We start from the raw sequence: 17,886 nt of genomic DNA, 5'->3' as shown, positions 1-17,886 counted from the left end.
CCCTGAAGATATGATCCTTTTTAAAAAGTAATTCAAATCTTGCTAAGAGTACTGACCCCAAGTTGTATTTAAGATATTTTTAGCAATAACCTTGTAAACTTGTCATTTCAAATATCAGCAAGTTGGGCATAAATTTATTTTGGGTTTACCAAGTCATGTGTAAAGCCCATTTTACAAGTAATCACCATCCAGCATCAAATTGTTTTGCAGGTTAGAAAGCACAGTTAGTGTGTATAACAACCTAGCTGTACACTAATTCATAATTACATCTCACCAGTGGAGTATAAATTTCTCATTCGCAATTCACAAGCCTTTATAAAAGTCTTACAACGTATAATACACAACTGCATTTATGTGCACTGACCATGATAAAGACACCTTATGTGTGAAATATTTTACATATTCTTCTAAAGTGGCTGCATTTGTAATGTGCCAGAAAAGAATTTATTGCGTAATTCAAAAATTCTACTTAGCCATGATGGTTCTTCTTATATAGTTCTCCTTAAATATTAGAAATACGCTTTCTATTTTATTATTAATAATTTAATATCTGTTTTTCTACCTTCAAAGCATGTTTCATTTACATTAATTTGTTTTATTTTTACAACAAGCCATTGATATAAATAGTACTACTCTTTATGTTTATATGCATAGAAATTAAGGCAGGCCCAAAGAATTTGCCTTGCCAAAGGTGACAAAACCAGCAAGAAATAAAGTTGCAACTGGAACCTAAGTCCTCAGACTCAAATCCCAACCTCATGTACACCAGACCACATGGCCTGAGTCAATTCAATTAACTATGCCACAGTCTTAGATCTCTCAAAAGCTGAAGAAAAAGCTATTTAGCGCTCTTTCCCAACTCACCCCAATATCTGCATTACAACTGAGTTCTATTATAATCTTTTGAATAAGGATGCAAAGATAGTTTCCTGTAATGTCTTCCATTACATATAATCTACTTTCTCAGCTAAACATTTTCCTACTAAATATTTTCTACTGAACTAAAACTTAATATTTAAATATATAGCACCTGGATTTAAGTATACATAAAATGTCTCAGCATTCCTACATATAAAATGATGCTAATTTTCCTATATGAAGTACTTAACTAGAGAGTTTGAGCATAGCTATCCTTTGTCATTATGCCATTTAATACTGTCTTGTGTCCAGGAAATTGTTTCCAGACCATATTTTAGTAAACAATGGTGATTCAATCGACATAAGATCTCTATTTCTAATATACAAACACTAAATCAATCCAAAGAAATGTTAAGAGTAATGGATTTTTCGGTTCTAATCCCATTCTTACAGCTTTTAAACCTCATTAAGAAGTCATAAAAGCTTTTTCAAAACACATGAATTCACTTGACAATTTCACTCCAAAGTCTCTAAGACTGTAACATCAACATTCAAGTTAGGCATCTTTACTTTGCAGTAGTCCTTATGTTACTTTGAAAACATTTCCAAAATAACAAGTGAAAAAATAAACGAATGATGATCAGATGGTATTTAGAGTCATTATATACTGAGAAGTGGATGCTACATCAAACATCTGTCTCTGACCCCAGGCAGGGATTATTGTGGAGCAATTCCAAACAGTGGTTCTCTACACTACTCTCACTGAAAATTGATTTAAAAATCACGTTATAGCCCTTCAAAACGTTTAGCGCTACTTCCCATCAAGATGTTTCTTGGGACTAACATATATCTAACTGAAATTTAAATTTACCTTTTGTTGAGTTCTCTCTCTAGGAAACAATGCAACAGTATCTCTGATTAATTTGCTCCATTTGTTTATACTAAGTAACTCATTCAGCAACTCTTGAGAGATTTAATGACAAGCATTAAACATTTTTCAAGTACTTAAATGATCACCAGCAATAACACCTGATATACCAGTTTCCTTATGTCCCTTTCCAGTTCTTTCAGATCTTGTCAATACAGTGATTTTCAAGTAACAAACACACTTCCCAAACTCAGTTGTAGTTTTAAGACCTAGAAAGAAAGTAAGATTTTTCTCTAGTGGTTCTCTAGTATTAATGTATATAAAAATCACCAAGAGCTTATTAAAACATGAAGTGATGAGTCCATCCCTCAGAGCTGCTGATTCATAAGGTAGGCAGGTCTCAAGGACTGTGTAGCTAACAAGTTCCGAGTTCATGTTGATGCTGTGGGTCCAAGGACCACTTTTCAAGAATCACAAATGTGAGACAATGATTCTCAATCTCAGCTTCACCTTAGAACCTCTTGGGGCACTTTTAAAAGAAACCTAAACCCAAGCCCTACTCCCACAGAGCAAGTCAATTGTTAGAGGAGTCCAGAAATCTTTTATTCCCCCCAAATCTCCCCAGGAGGAGGAAGCTTACAGGATAGACTGGCAATAAAGTGTCTGAGAAAAGTGCCTATCTTTTAAGTCTTCTTGAACGTTGCACTAGACATCTAGGATGCTCTCTCCCCTCTGCAGACTACAAAGTAACAGCTACCATCTCCACATGAAAGCTTTAGAGACTCAGGAACGTGAGGCAGTAGAACAGTGAGTCACTGAGCTATGGAGACATGCAGGATGGATTGCAGGAGGAGAGATCAGAAACAAAGGGAACAAGCTGAAAGGCTAGTTCAATCATGTAGGTGAGAAATAATAAGGGCAAATTTTACAATGTGTTTTAAAAGAAAGCAAAGAATACAATAGTCAAAGGATTAAAATTCATTACCACCTAGCAACATCAGATAAAGAGGTCCACAGAGAGGTAGGATTCCAATGGATTCAGATTTTGACCCTATAATATTATAGTGTCTTACACAGTTTCTAGCACATGGTGCACAATATAGATTTATATAATAATTAAATGTACAAAAATGAAAAAGGCAGCAAAAAAAAAAATCCCCCAACCATTCAAACTTTTAGGGTGTATTCAGGGTGATAAACGCCTATCCTAGGGAGAGGCAAGAACTCAGCAACAATAGAGATGGAAGGGTTTTTGCTAACTGTTCTGCATATTCCAAGCCTTAATGGCTTAAGAAAAGGTTTTCTTTCTTGAGATTCTGTGGGAGGTTCTTTTACTTCATAGTGTTGGCTGGCACACCTTCCAGATGGTTGGAAGGTACAAAATGTCCTCATTCCTTAGGCTGGTAGTTGGTGCTAACTGCTGGCTGATAATTCCTTCATGTGAGACTCCATGTGGCTCTTTAAGTGTCCTCACACAGCATAGTGGGTGGGTTCTAAGATGATACACACCAAACACAAAAGTAAAAGCTGCAGCTCTTCTAAGGCATAGACTTGAAGCTACACAGTGACACATCCACCAAAATCTATTGGCCAAAGGAGTCAAAGGCTAGTCTAGATTCAAGGGGAAGGGAAGTGGACTCCACCTTTCAATGGGAGGAGTGGCAAAGAGTCTGCAGCCATGCTTAATCCACCAGAGTCTACTCTCTAGCCACAAATGATTTACATTCCTCTTATACGCAAAGCACATTAACCCTCTCCAAAATATTTCATCCCACTGTGGCATCAAATTCAGGCTTGAAGTCCAGGATCTTGTCATCTAAATCAGTTTCAGGATGCTGTGGGACAAGGCCCTTGAAATTATTAGAAATCCTGCTATCTAGCTGAGAGGTTCTATGAGGCACTGCCTTAAATCTTTTTGAAGTTTTAATAAAGGGTCTTACAGCTATGCCTTTGCTTTTATTTTCACCTTGAGAGCAAGTTTTAGTGGGAGTAATGTTCTGGATCTGATCTTTGGACCTGAGGCCATTTCTTTCTTTGAGTACTTTTGCTGGGTAGAGGAGCTGGGGATGAGAATCAGATTTACCATCTGAGAAAATTCAGGATTGGAAGTATTTCCTCTAAAGTCTACTTAAACTCAAAATAGCTTCTTTAATTGGTCTCTTTCTTGAAATACTTTGATCATAGTATCAAAAAAAAAAAAAAGAGTTTAAAAAAAAGTTAAAGGAATCACTTGGAGCTTCTGATATTTTGCTGGAAAATCTCCTAAGCTGAAACCACAAGTTCATTAGGTTCATTTTCTATGTTCCATGTTACTGTAGGTGATGGTCTTGCTGACTTTTTTCTCAATATAAAAAAAGGGTACCATTTTACATGCTCCAATAGCAATAGTATTCTAACTGCCCTTTCATGCTTTCACTGACACCTGGTCTCAAAGCCAAAATGCCAGATTTTTTGTTATGGCAGCATCTCACTTCTAGGTAAAAATTTTTGTTTTGGTTCTTTATTCTGTGTAACAAGTCACATCAAAACTTAGTGGCTAAAGTAACAATTCATAATTTCTCATGATTCTATGGGATGATATGGCAGTTCACATGGTATCAGTTGGAATGCTGGAATACTTAGAAGGTCCAAAGTGCCTCAATCACAACACTCATGCTTCTACTGGTTGCTGGCTGTGAGCCCAGCTTGGGCTGTCGACCAGGAGCCTTGCCAGACCTCTATATGGCTAATCTGGCTTTCTCACAGCGAAGAGACTAAGATCTTAGAAGGAATGTTTCAAGCACACAAAAGCAGAAGCTACAAGTCTCTTAAGGCCCAGCCTTGGAAATTACTCCCTACCATTTCTGCCACATTCTATTGATTAAAGAACCTACCACAGGCAACCAGATGCAAAGGGTGGGGAAATCAACTCCACCTCTTGATGGGCAGAGTTGCTAAGCCTTAGCAGCCATCTTTAGCTCACTGTAGGAAGAAGTCATGAAGATTTAAGTGGTGGTCAGTGCCACAGAAATGAATTATTTGAGAGAAAGAATTTAGTGAGTGAAGGAGAGAATTACTCTCCCCTCTGTAAAATAGATAAGCAAGAGTGAAAATGGATAGGGAAGCAGGTCAGTGAGGTAAAGGAGAAGCAAAGTATTTCTAGAACACAGAAATCAGAATTCAAGGAAAGAAGCTGACATCATCGTAAAATAATACAGAGAAACCAAAGGAGAAGAGAGATGCATTACTGCCATTCCAGAGCTTCTGACCCAAAGCTGTAGTGAGATAATGGGTCTGGGAAACAATTACAAATACTCTAAACATTAAGAGAATTACCTTAATCATCTGAAGCCCTTGAAGAAAGTTATTGAATAAATGAAATAAAGAATTATAAATGGCAGTAATAGATTAAATTAAAAAGTGACTGAGTTAAAACCATGGGAAAAATTATAGAAATTCTAATGAAATCTGAGTTGTTCTAAACTTTAAGGAATAATGCTTCACTTTTACCTATTTCTGGGAGTTACAGAATATATCATATATTTAATGTAGATATTTTTCTTTTTAGGAAAAGATCTCTCAATTTTTTGATGTTTTTAGTAAGCTACCATATTTTCTAAAATCTATTTAAAATAAAAGAAGTTACAGCCATATTCTTGTAATATTAATACAAGCATAAGCCACCAGTGGCTGGATAATTGTTAGAGAAGGTATAAACAGAAGGCAAGTTCAAATCCTTCTCCACCACCTTTTGTTGTTTATAAGAATATTTTCCTGACCACCCCCCACCCCACAGTAAGCAAGCCATAACATATAGAACAAAACTAGTCCCTATGCAGTCTCTTGTGAATCACACTTGGTCCTTTCAAATGATAGGAAGACAGCAGACACCAGGCAGAGGAAAGAATCTCAATTGGAAGATGGCCTTTCTGAATGAACAAAGCCTCCAAGAAATATGGGATTATATAAAAGACTCAATTTATGGCTGATTGGTTTACCTGAAAGAGATGGGGGGAAATGGTACCAACCTGGAAAACATTTCAGGGTATCATCCATGAAAACTTCCCTAAGGTAGCTACAGAGGTCAACATTCAAATTCAGGAAGTGCAGGGATCCCCAGTAAGATACTTCACAAGAAGATCATCCCCAAGACACATAATCAACGGATTCTCTAAGGTTAAAATGAAAGACTTCAAACTATACTACTGGGCTACAGTAACCAAAAATAGCATGGTACTGGTACAAAACGGACACAAAGACCAATGGCACAGAACAGAGAGCCCAGAAATAAGACCACATACCTACAACCACCTGATCTTCCACAAGACAAAAATAAGCAATGGGGAAAGGATTCCCTAATTTGATCAATGGTGCTGGGATAACTGGCTAGCCATATACAGAAGATTAAAACATCTTCATTACACCATATACATAAAAGGACCCCTTCCTTACACCATATACAAAAACTTAATTGAAGATGGATAAAGACTTAAACATAAAACCCCAAATTATAAAAGCCCTGCGAAGACAACCTAGGCAATACCACTCAGGACAATAAGCAGGGGCAAACATTTTATAATAAAGATGCCAAAAGCAATAGAAACAAAAGCAAAATAGACAAGTGGATCTAATTAAAGAGCTTCTGCACATCAAAAGAAGCTATCAACAAAGTAAACAGCTACAGAATGGGAAAAAAAATTTGCAAATTACGCATCCAACAAAGGTCTAATAAGGAACTTAAACAAATTTACAATAAAAAAGAACCCCATAAAAAAGTGGGCAAAGGACATGAACAGACATTACTCAAAAGAAGACACACACGCTGCCAAGAAGCATATGAAAAAATGATCAGCATCACTGATCATTAGAGAAATGCAAATCAAAACCACAAGGAGACAGCATCTCACATTAGCCAGAAAGGCTATTACTAAAAAGTCAAAAAACAGATGCTGGCGAGGTTGTGGAGAAAAATGAATGCTTTACACTGTTGGTGAGAGTGTAAATTAGTTCAACCATTGTAGAAGACAATGTGGCAATTCCTCAAAGACCTGAAGACAGAAATACCATTCAACCCAGCCATCCCATTACTCTGCACATACCCAAAGGAATATAAATCATTCTATTATAAAGACACATGCATGTGTATATTCACTGCAGCACTATTCACGATACCAAAGACATGGAATCAACCTAAATGTCCATCAATGATAGACTGGATAAAGAAAATGTGGTACATATACACCATGGAATACTATGCAATTATAAAAAAAGAACAATGATATCCTTTGAAGGGACATGGATGGAGCTGAAGGCCATTATCCTTAGCAAACTAACTCAAGAACAGAAAACCAAATGTTCTGTAAGCTACATGTTCTTTTGTATAAGTAGGAGCTAAAAGATGAGAACACATGGACATATAGAGGGGAACAACACATATTGGGGCCTATCAAAGGGTGGAGAGTGGGAGAAGAAAAAGGACCAGGGAAAATAACAGGTACTCAGCTTAATACCTGGGTGATAAAATAATATGTACCACAAACGCCCATGACACAAGTTTACCTATGTAACAAACTTGCACATGTGCCCTTGAACTTCATATAAAAGTTAAAAAAAAAAAAAAAAAGAAAATAATAGAAAATGTGTTACATATACACCATGGAATACTACATAGCTATAAAAAAGAATAAAATCATGTCCTTTGCAGCAACATGGATGAAGCTGGAGGCCATTATCCTATGTGAACTAACGCAGAAAGAAGAAACTAAATACATTTTTTCACTTATAAGTGAGAGCTAGGCATTGGATACGCAAAGATATAAAGATGGGAACAACAGACACTGGGGACTCCAAAAGGAGAAAGGAAGGGAGGGAGGCAAGGGCTGAAAGTTTTCCTGTTGAATACTATGCTCACTGCCTGGGTGATGGGATCATTCTTACTCCCAACCTCAGTGTCATGCAATAATATACCCTTTTAACAAACGTGATCATGTATCCCCGAATCTAAAATAAAAGTCGAAATTATAAAATTTAAAAAGTTTATAGCTAACTCAATGAGTCAGAATGGAAACATGAATATACCTAAGATGTCAAAGGATCTTCACCTTCATCTGTAAAAAAGAAGGGTGTTTAGAGTGTAGTAGGTGACAGATCCTCTGTCCTCACCACTGATTCACCTAGACTGTATGTGCAGAGCTGGGTGACACTTTCAAGCTGTATTCAGAACATTAGAGAGTTGTGCTATTTTTTTTTTTTTTTTTTGAGACGGAGTTTCACTCTTGTTACCCAGGCTGGAGTGCAATGGCGCGATCTCGGCTCACCACAACCTCCGCCTCCTGGGTTCAGGCAATTCTCCTGCCCCAGCCTCCTGAGTAGCTGGGATTACAGGCACGCACCACCATGCCCAGCTAATTTTTTGTAGTTTTAGTAGAGACGGGGTTTCACCATGTTGACCAGGACGGTCTCGATCTCTTGACCTCGGGATCCACCCGCCTCGGCCTCCCAAAGTGCTGGGATTACAGGCTTGAGCCACCGCGCCCGGCTGAGAGTTGTGCTATTAAATACAGTGTATAAATTCTTCATTCATGTGTCAAAGCTAAAAGCAATGCTATAAGCTAACTTAAGATTAATCTACAATTACAAAAGAAGAATGATGTTTGCAGGAAGCAGCAGAGTATAGGGCTTGTTTAATTCTGACGTACTTACTCAAAGAAAGTATGGCCATCTTTTACTTAACAGAAATAGGGCAAACCAAATCTATGTGTTAAAAATCCTACCTTAAACAAAAATCAGGAAAATACAGACATGGACTCTAGGTCTACCATGGACATTTATTATATTCCTTAGATTTTACTGTTAAAAAAAATGACAAATATCATACACACATATACTTTCCTGTAAACAAAATCCACAATAGGTAGGAAGGGGGCATTTTACCAAAAGGTATACAGATCTAATTTTCTGTTTATTAAGTGGTATAAAAACCTCAGAAAGATTTTACTGAAAACATCTGTAAGAGCAGTAATTTCTTTTACATACTAAGTATTCAGTATTTACTTGCCCCAAGCTACCAACTTAATTGTAATTATCTTTACCATGTGTTTACAATTCAGGATGTTACTTACCCTATGAATGCTGGTCAACTGGGACCTCTGCAATTATTCTCAATTTGAAAAATTCCTAAGGAGAAATCACAAGCATATTGTTATATTTTATGCATCACAAGATTGCAAGATAATTTATCCACTGATATGGTTCTAAAATTTTCAACTTATATAATACTTTTATGAAATACACAAAAGATAACTTATTTAAAAAGAAAGCATTAAAGATACCACCTTCTGACTTCTCACAGAACTGGTTAACTATTACCCCGAGAGAGAAACAAATCACTTTCACAAACTACATATTTTACTTCATCACAACTGTAGCTTATACGGCACAAAATATAAACATTGAATTTTTGATGGAGAATAAGATAGCATTATATATGAGTACCACTGATATAAGATTAAATATAAGAGAGAAAAACAAATTGAAAGTATGCTTCTTAAACAGGGGAAACATAGTGAAAGTCTTAACATTTGGGATACTTTTCTTTGTCCAGTTTTAATTTTTGCTGACCTACCAGTTTTATACAATTATGCCACTGTAAAATTCAATGGCACAATATTGAGATCTGTTTTTGCCTCTTATATATCACAGGCTTTTTTGATATTGTTATGAAGTTTCTTTAAGTATCATTTCTGATGGAATCATATAGTTCACACATGGGTATGTCCTAGTTTACAAAATCATTCCCCTACTAAATTTTCAATTTTCCATTTTTATTACTAATAATATTATAAACATCTCTGTACTCTTCATATGATTTTTTTTTTTTTTGCATGTACTTTCAAAATGAAGGAATTAGGTCAAAACAGCATAAACACTTTAAGGCCTCTGATACACAGCATCAAATTATTTCTCAGAAAGGTTATACCAATTTTCTTTCCTGTCAACAATATATAAGTAACACCTTACCAGATTTAGAAATCATCATAAAAAATATTTACTAATTTCATACGTGAATCTTAGTGTTGCTTTATTTGGCATTTCTTTGAGTTGGATTGAACATTTGTCAGCATACTTACTAATGCATATCATTCCTCTCTCCTATTTAACATTTACCTAAACCAGACGAATATTTTGCTGAGAAGATATAAATGTAGAACTCAATGACAGCTCTCTCATAATGACAATTTGTCATCTCAGGGTGAAGCCACTGCTGTCAAATAAAATAAATAACAAAATGTAGCCGAGTTTCTTTATTCAGGATAAAGCCAAATCATTCAAACTAATTTTAGAAGCTATAACTAAAGTTAGCACCTTTCTTCCTCCTCAGCAGAACACAAAAGTACCAAGTTGGAAGAATGAAATGTGAAATACTAAATGACAGTGCTTCTTAGAATAGCATAAATAGTCCATATTAGGCAGGATAAAAAGAGGACAAAGACTGTTACAGCAATTCCGACCAACCCAGCTGCTGAGGCAGACGGCCTGCGTCAGTGTGTCCGCCAGCTTGCTATGCTAATGAGTGTTACACAACTAGCTGATCGGCCCCCTCAAAAACATTCTCTCTCCAGAGAAAGGACACAAGACCTGAGTATTTTAACTTAAAAAGTCAATTCCAAGATAACCTAAAAATAAAAGGGTATTCTGGAAGATTTGGAGGTAAGTATAACAGTGTGAATTCTCTCAAATAAGAACTTCCTCCTGAAAAGAAGGCTTCCAATGAAGGACATAGAAGGAATGGCTCCCAAGTGACTGAGGATTAAGGAACCAAACAGCAGCAATCAGCTTTCTGATAGAAAAACAAAAGGCCCCAGAGGATCTTACTCTTGACGTTCTTGTCTCCTGGTCAGGAGAGATGACGGATTTGATAAAACAAACTTTTTTTTTTTGGTAGTGCAGCAAAGAACTACTATACAATTTTGGAATTTGAGCATGATTTTCCAGTTGGGCATATTTAGCTTGTAGGGATAGTTAAATCTTAGGAAAGATCTAGCAAGATGTCAAGAATCTCTGGTCAAAGGACCTGCATTGGGTTAAAGGTGTAGTCTCACTGGGATGTCGTTTGGCAGATATGGCAGGAATCACTGCAGTATCATGCTCATTCACCCTGACTTGGGCAATTGTTTAAGTTTAAGGCTTGAGCCTATATAAAATTAAAGCCTCCCATTTCATCAGTTTGAAAAGTTCAAAATCATAAATGACAGATTTAAAAGAAGAACATGCCACTGCATCATCTGTCCCATTCTGGATCAAGTGGAATCACTTCTATGAGCCATCCAGACCAGCACAGGCTGAATTTGCTGCTCCTTCATCTGTGTTCCAGGAAGACATTTACTAATATTTCTTTTACATTGTTTATTAATATATGTGAAGCTATTGCCTCCAATTCTTTGAGGGCCGGGGCAGTATCTCACTTATTGGTATCCCAGGGATCTATCCCAATGTCTCTTTCATGGGCTACATTAAGGTCCTAGATATTATAGCATGTATGGATTCATCAATGGGATATTTAAAGATCTCTGGAATCTCTGGAAACTTAAGTAGATTAAACAAAAATAGTACCTACTGAACCTTTCTCAAGGACGGTATTCAACGTGGTTGGAAGAAAATATCACAAGTCTATTTCCTTCGGGTCAGAAACTAGCAAAAGGAGGACCCAGAGGGCTCTTTTGCTATTCTTTTTCCATATAGTGCTTTGCTACTCCACTTAAAAACATTGTGAATAAATAATTAATGGATAACAGTGTGAAGTGGCATCAAATCCTTAGCCTGAGCCCACTCCTCTTGGGTCAGTCTTGTCTCTCTCTGCACCAAGAATATTTAGCAAATCACTGTTGAATAAATGAAGCAGATCAGGTTTCACCACCCATTTAGGAACCAAGGGTACAAAGAAGGCCTAGCTCTCAAAAAGATCTATGAACACCACTGGTGCACACACACAGTGGGTGTGGAAGGGTGGTAAAGCAAATGACAGGGACAGAGCCTCAGGCATTTCCATGGCAGGGGCAGAAATTCAGAAGCAGAGGCCAAGTCTTCATCCCTCAGGGAGAAAGGAGAAAAATTCATATTTGCCAACTTACTCAACAAATGGGACATTTCACAAATCTGAATGGAGAACTGCTGTCAAATTCAGCATGAGTGGCTGCATTATAATGACTGAGAGTCATTCCGAATCAGTGCTGGATCACTGGATAAATGCCACAGCATTCCAAAATGGCCTTAATATCTTATCAAATTATGATTTCACAATTATTCCCTTTTTCACAAGTTAACTTTAGTATAACGCAACAAGAACAACACTGGGACCAATGGAATTATCAAGGTATCACCCAAACAAGGATGCTGCACATCACATCATTCTGTGCCCACTTGTCCTGAACTCTGGCAAGGACCTTTCTAGTCTCCTGAGAGCCTACCACATATTAGGTGTTTCATAAATGTCATAATTCCACAAATGTTGTGAGCTATGATTGAGCTGACAATATTGCATGTCCTTAGATAGCTTTAGTCTCATAAAACCAATAACTTCTGATAATGATCACTGTACATCTGCTATAACATACTATTAACTCAAAGACAAAATCAAATTGTCATGCATTGCAAATCAGCCTAGTGCTCGAGCTAATTTCTGACCACAAAATACGAAGGTTTAATGTTCAGTGTTAAGTGATTACTAAACACAAAAGATGTTTAAAACAAACACTGCTACCCTGCTTGTGGCGCTAAACAAGCAGTTAGTCCTTCATGCTTCTAAGCATTTAGGGAATACTGATGGTTCTATTATGTTTCCATTAAACTGTATCATAAATATCTGGTTGGATGCCTTACTGCCTCAGCCTTTGAGCTCTTCGAAGAGTGGTGTGCAGGACAGAACCTGGCACTAACAGTGTCAGTAATGATCTGTTGAATGGAAAGGGGTAGTAGAGATAGGGGAAGGCTAACATTTACTATGTACTTGGTGAAGTAGGTATTATTAGCCAACTCTAAAGGTAAAAAAGTTGAGGTTCAGAAAAACAAACTTGCTCAAGCTCATAAGCAGACCCAGCATTCACAACAGAGCTAAGAGCCATCTGCTACACAGCCTCTCCAAGGAGCTATATAGAAAGGAGTTTTATATAGAATGTGACAGCTCTCTCCTTTTCTCAAAGCTACAATCTATCTTTTAGAAAAACTAAAAGAGACAATTTAAAAATGAGATCTATTTTGTTTTCCTAGCTCATTGCTCAGTATTCCATCTAGTGAAACAGAATCAACAAGGCTTCCTCCATCCTGCCTGCCTATTAAATAAAGTTGACATGATAGATAGCCAGAGCAAGGGTACATCCTGCTTGCACAGGCACTTATGAAGAAACATTTACCAACAATTTAATAACGAGATGAATAACCTAAGTTCAATCTGCATTTAAATGATAATGTTTTACATGGCTTTTCTTCCAGACATACCTATTAAAACGTGGTTAAAATAAATCAGAACCACATTGCCCATATATGACCTTCTTTTTGAATGACTTAAAAAAGGAGTATTACATGTTTTCAATGTGTTACTTTGTTAGGCCTAATTGTCACCCTAAAACTGATGAAAATGTGAGAGACTTGGAAGGAAAGGTAGCAGAATGGTTAAGACTGAGTTGTAACTTTGTCATTTACCATCTGCTTGATCTAAGATAAGCTAAGCACCACTTTTCTCATCTGTAAAATAGGGATAATAACCTTAAGAATGGTTTCTACCTAATGGAGTTAAGAATTAAATGAAGGAACTACAAATCAAATGCTTAGCACAGCAGCAGGTACAAAGTAAGCACTAAACATGGTAATTTATTAACAGAGTAGTAGCTTTATCTAAAATCAGTCCTTTAAAGGTTGCCTTTAAAGTATGAGCCTATAAACAAATACCAGATTTGATATTAGAAGGTTTGGTTTTAAACCAAAGTTTGTGACTTCCATGCCAGTTCTCACCATGTATCACATGACTTGTTACTAGAAAGTGTAGTGAAATAGAAATGTAACTTTCCTTAATCATTTACTATATGGCCCATAGGGAAGGCAAAGTGTTGTGAAGCCAAAATAATATACCTTGATGCAACATTTTTAAAAAGTTAACCTGTGCAGGTAACTTCTACTTTTTGATGCAATGTCCTATCATCCCAGTCAAGATTTATGATGCAGACAGGTCTGATATGACTGTCATCCAAGCAGAGGGTCATGACTTAAAATCTACACTCATAGTTGTACAACAATATAAATGAACTTACTGCCACAGAATTAAAAATAGTTAAAATACTTAAAAAACTAAAAAGTACTTAAAATAGTTTAAAAAGTAAATTTTGTTACACGCATATATATATATATATATAACCACAAAAAAAACTATACTCATGTAAAACAGAAAAATTGTACTGCTTTAAAATGAACATAAATGGAGTACACAAATTAAATATACTGCTGGTTTCAATATACTAGAAAACATGCCAACATAAAAAATATAATTTTAATGTGTCAAATTTGCTTTGTTCATAATTCATGTTACTATAATAAATACTAAATATTTAAGTATCGATTTTGCTTGTTACCTTGAATTCCTCCATCCTGCCTGCCTGTTAAATACTTAAGGTTGAAAAGATACCCAGAACAAGGGTACATCCTGCCCTGAGGGGGAGATCATCCTGATTTGGGTGGGAGAGAGAATATGATCCCCTAGATTGTCTAGAAAAGGTTTAGCTCGTCTATTAAATAGCAATATGGCCAGAGCCATGCCTGTAATCCCAGCATTTTGGGAGGTCAAGATGGGAAGATACTTGAGCCCAAAAGTTTGAGACCAGCCAGGGCAACAAGGTGAGATCCTGTCTCTACAATAAATTTAAAAATTAGCTGGGCATGGTGGCACCTGCCTGTACTCCCAGCTACTCAGGAGGATGAGGCAGGAGGACTGTCTGGGTCCAGGAGGCTAAGGCTGCAGTGAGCCATGATTGCACACCACTGAGCTCCAACCTGGGTGACAAAGTAAGACCAAGTCTCCGGGAAAAAAGAAAAAAAAAAAAAAAAAAAAAAAAAAAAGGATAAATAGCAAAATATGAAGTTAAGAAATCTTAAAAATCTGGTGACTATTAAGGTAAGTGAATATGAGATCTTTTTTTCCTAAAATAATAATTGAAGCAGCCACATGTTTACAAAATTCACTAATAATTTAATGGATATGCAAAGTATTTGATCCTCTTGTTGATCTTTTATTAAGAGGCCAATCCACCAGAAGGCATCAAGGACAGGAATAATAGGGTAGGTGAAGGCAGGGAGGAAAAGGGAAGGATAAGAAGGTGGGAGGATGGGTAGGTGGTAATGCAGAAGGGGTGTGTGTGTGTGTGTGTGTGTGTGTGTGGTGGGAAGTGGTTATAAGAGCAATGACAATCCTTGGCCTTAGTGATAGCAGACACACTTACTAGATGCCTATATGAAATAAGTAGATCAGTCTGTCTGTCGATCCATCCATCCATCCATCCATCCATCCATCCAAGCATCCCTAAGACTTCCATAATAAACTCATTTTTGCATGACTGCCTTGTTATTTTCGTAGTCTCTGGATATGTGAGGTTGAACTGTTCACCTAAAGCATGAGTGAATAAAGGTATATCAAATGAGACAAACATATTAAAAGACAGATGAAATGAAATAGATATATTTAAAGCCATATCAAATGAGTTAATAACAGAGAAATAGCTGCTCTGCCTCTCTGTAGAACTACACTGGTGGATGAGGGGAATGTAGTAATGTGATTAGATGTTCAAATGAAGGAAAGTAACCATAACTGAGATACAGGGAAGGATCAGCACTAGGAGGCAGCATGACCTGATCAAATGAATACTCAATTAGGTGTTAGAAAACCCAAGTTCTATTCCTCCGTTTACATCTAAGTGACAGCATAATGTTGGCCTTGTCACCTCACTTAACCTAACTTTCCTCACACATGTAACGTTAGAGACAACAAATGATTGATAGAGTTTCTACTACTTCCAGCTTCCCACAATGCTTTGGGCTTATTAACTGTGGCTGGAGCTAGAGGATATCTAGTCTGAAAGACCCCTCTGGAGTGGTAAAGATTGAGAAGGGGTTTAAAAGTTACAACCAGGACAAGCAATAGTGTATGTTTGCTTTGAAAGAGAGGACACTGGTCTGCAATTGTCAACTCATAAAGTGGCCTCACTGAAAAAGAAAGTAAAAACTGGTCATAGCAAGGAAAGGTCATCAAGCCAAGCACATAAAAGAATTACTAATTTTTGGCAGGGCGCGGTGGCTCACGCCTGTAATCCCAGCACTTTGGGAGGCCGAGGTGGGCAGATCACGAGGTCAAGAGATCGAGACCATCCAGGCCAACATGGTGAAACCCCGTCTCTACTAAAAATACAAAAATTAGCCAGGCGTTGTGGCACGTGCCTGTGGTCCCAGCTACTCGGGAAGCTCAGGCGGAAGAATCGCTTGAACCCAGGAGGCGGAGGTTGTAATGAGCTGAGATTGCGCCACTGCACTCTAGCCTGGCGACAGAGCAAGACTCTGTCTCAAAAAAAAAAAAAAAATCACTAATTTTTAACATTGATTTATGTTTATAAATAAATAGGACTACAGGATGCGTCACCATGCTGCTTGCTATGGGCACTCACTCTGTCTCATATATATGCAAAAATGTATGTGTGTGGTTTGTTTTTTTTTTTTTTTTTGAGATGGGGTCTCACTCTGTAATTTAGCTGAGTGCAGTGATATAGTCATAGCTCACTGCAACCCACCTTAGCCTCCTGAGTAGCTGGGGCTACAGGCACGTGCCACCACACCAAGCTAATTTTTAATTTTTTTTTGTGGAGACAGAGTCTCACAGTGTTGCCTAGGCTGGTCTCAAACTCCTGGACACAAGTGACTGTCCCACTTCAGCCTCCCAAAGTGCTGGATTACAGGCATGAGCCACTGTACCTGGCAGGAAGTACTCATTTTAACTGAAGATAAAAGGTATTAGGACCATGGAAGGCTCCTAACACTAGCTTACCCCTTAAGCACCGGGGTTCAGTCTTGGCCCTGTACCTTCTCTATTCAAGCATATGCTGTGCTCAGGTGACATCCTGAGCATTATGCTTAAGGTTTCATCTACCACCTCTGTGTACATTATATATGGTGAGCCCAGCTCCTTAAACCCAAGCTGCAGAGTTATCTTCCCAACATCTTCCTATTTGTGTGTTACACACACAACTATTTGAGTGTGTAAGCAGCTCAAATAGCATGTCCCAGACTGCATCTACCATGTCCTCTGGCACCTAGATACCATACCTGCTCTTCCTGGATCCCTGAATCTCAGGTTGATAGCAACGTCAAGAGCTAAGGCATTGGTTTCTATGGTTTGAATGTTTGTGTCCCTTTCAGAGTTCATGCTGAAGCTTAATCCCCAGTGCAACAATATTAAGAAATGGATCCTTTAGGAGGTGATTAGGCTATGAGGGCTCTGCCCCCAAGGATGCGATATAGTGCTTTATAAAAGGGCTTGAAGGGGTAGGTTCTCTCCTTCTATCCCTTTTGCTCTTCTACTCCTACACCATGTTCAAGGTCCAGAAACCAAATCTATAGTGCCTTGATCTTGGACTTTCCAGCCTCCAGAATTGTGAGAAATACACTTAGGTTATTTATAAATTACCCAGTTTTAGGTATTTTATTACACCATCACAAACAGACTAAGGCAGGCACCTAACCCATAAACTTTCTCTTCCTCTATTCCCTCAAATCCAATGGTCTCTTAAACTAGCCCCTTCTACAATCCTGCTACCACTGTCTTGGGTGGAGCCTGTGTCATCTTTGGGCAGGAGGACTCTGAAATTGCCTCCTATCTTGCCCTTCTTAGTCCCATTTCCATACTGTAGCCAGAGAGCTCTTTCTAAAACATGTCACCTCTTGACTTGTTGCTTTGTTATTATAAAGACAAAACAATGTCTCAGGGAGGGTTGGGGAGGCTTGGCAAGGGGAAGGAATGATTTCCAGCTTCTCTTCCTTTCTGTTTTATTGGCTCTTGCTGTTTCCTTCCCAGGAGTGCTAAGTTTGACGCCCAAAAGCAAGGCAGATTGGATTATGAAGTGTGTGATCACAGTGATCACTGATCATTTGAG

General features: G+C 37.7%; 1 protein-coding gene and 1 long non-coding RNA gene across 4 annotated transcripts in view; one reads left to right on the top strand and one right to left on the bottom strand.

Annotated features, from left to right (window-relative positions):
- LRRC8B (leucine rich repeat containing 8 VRAC subunit B) overlaps nt 1–17,886 on the bottom strand; it is a 71,774-nt gene that overhangs the window by 18,698 nt on the left and 35,190 nt on the right. For all 3 annotated transcript variants that reach the window (XM_032247821.1, XM_032247820.1, XM_032247822.1), the window contains one exon: nt 8,827–8,881. The gene's annotated coding sequence lies outside the window, so the exon portion shown is untranslated. The remainder of the gene's footprint in view (nt 1–8,826; nt 8,882–17,886) is intronic.
- Nucleotides 141–17,178, top strand: LOC116529914. Its single transcript, XR_004259736.1, has 3 exons — nt 141–152; nt 8,159–8,162; nt 16,991–17,178. It is a non-coding gene; the product is annotated as an uncharacterized LOC116529914 (long non-coding RNA).

The sequence above is a fragment of the Sapajus apella genome, unplaced genomic scaffold (assembly GCF_009761245.1).
Source record: "Sapajus apella isolate SASKATOON/1434 unplaced genomic scaffold, GSC_monkey_1.0 scaffold64, whole genome shotgun sequence".
Lineage (NCBI taxonomy): Eukaryota > Metazoa > Chordata > Mammalia > Primates > Cebidae > Sapajus > Sapajus apella.
Note: the sequence above shows the minus strand (reverse complement) of the source record. Positions and strands in the feature narration are given on the sequence as shown.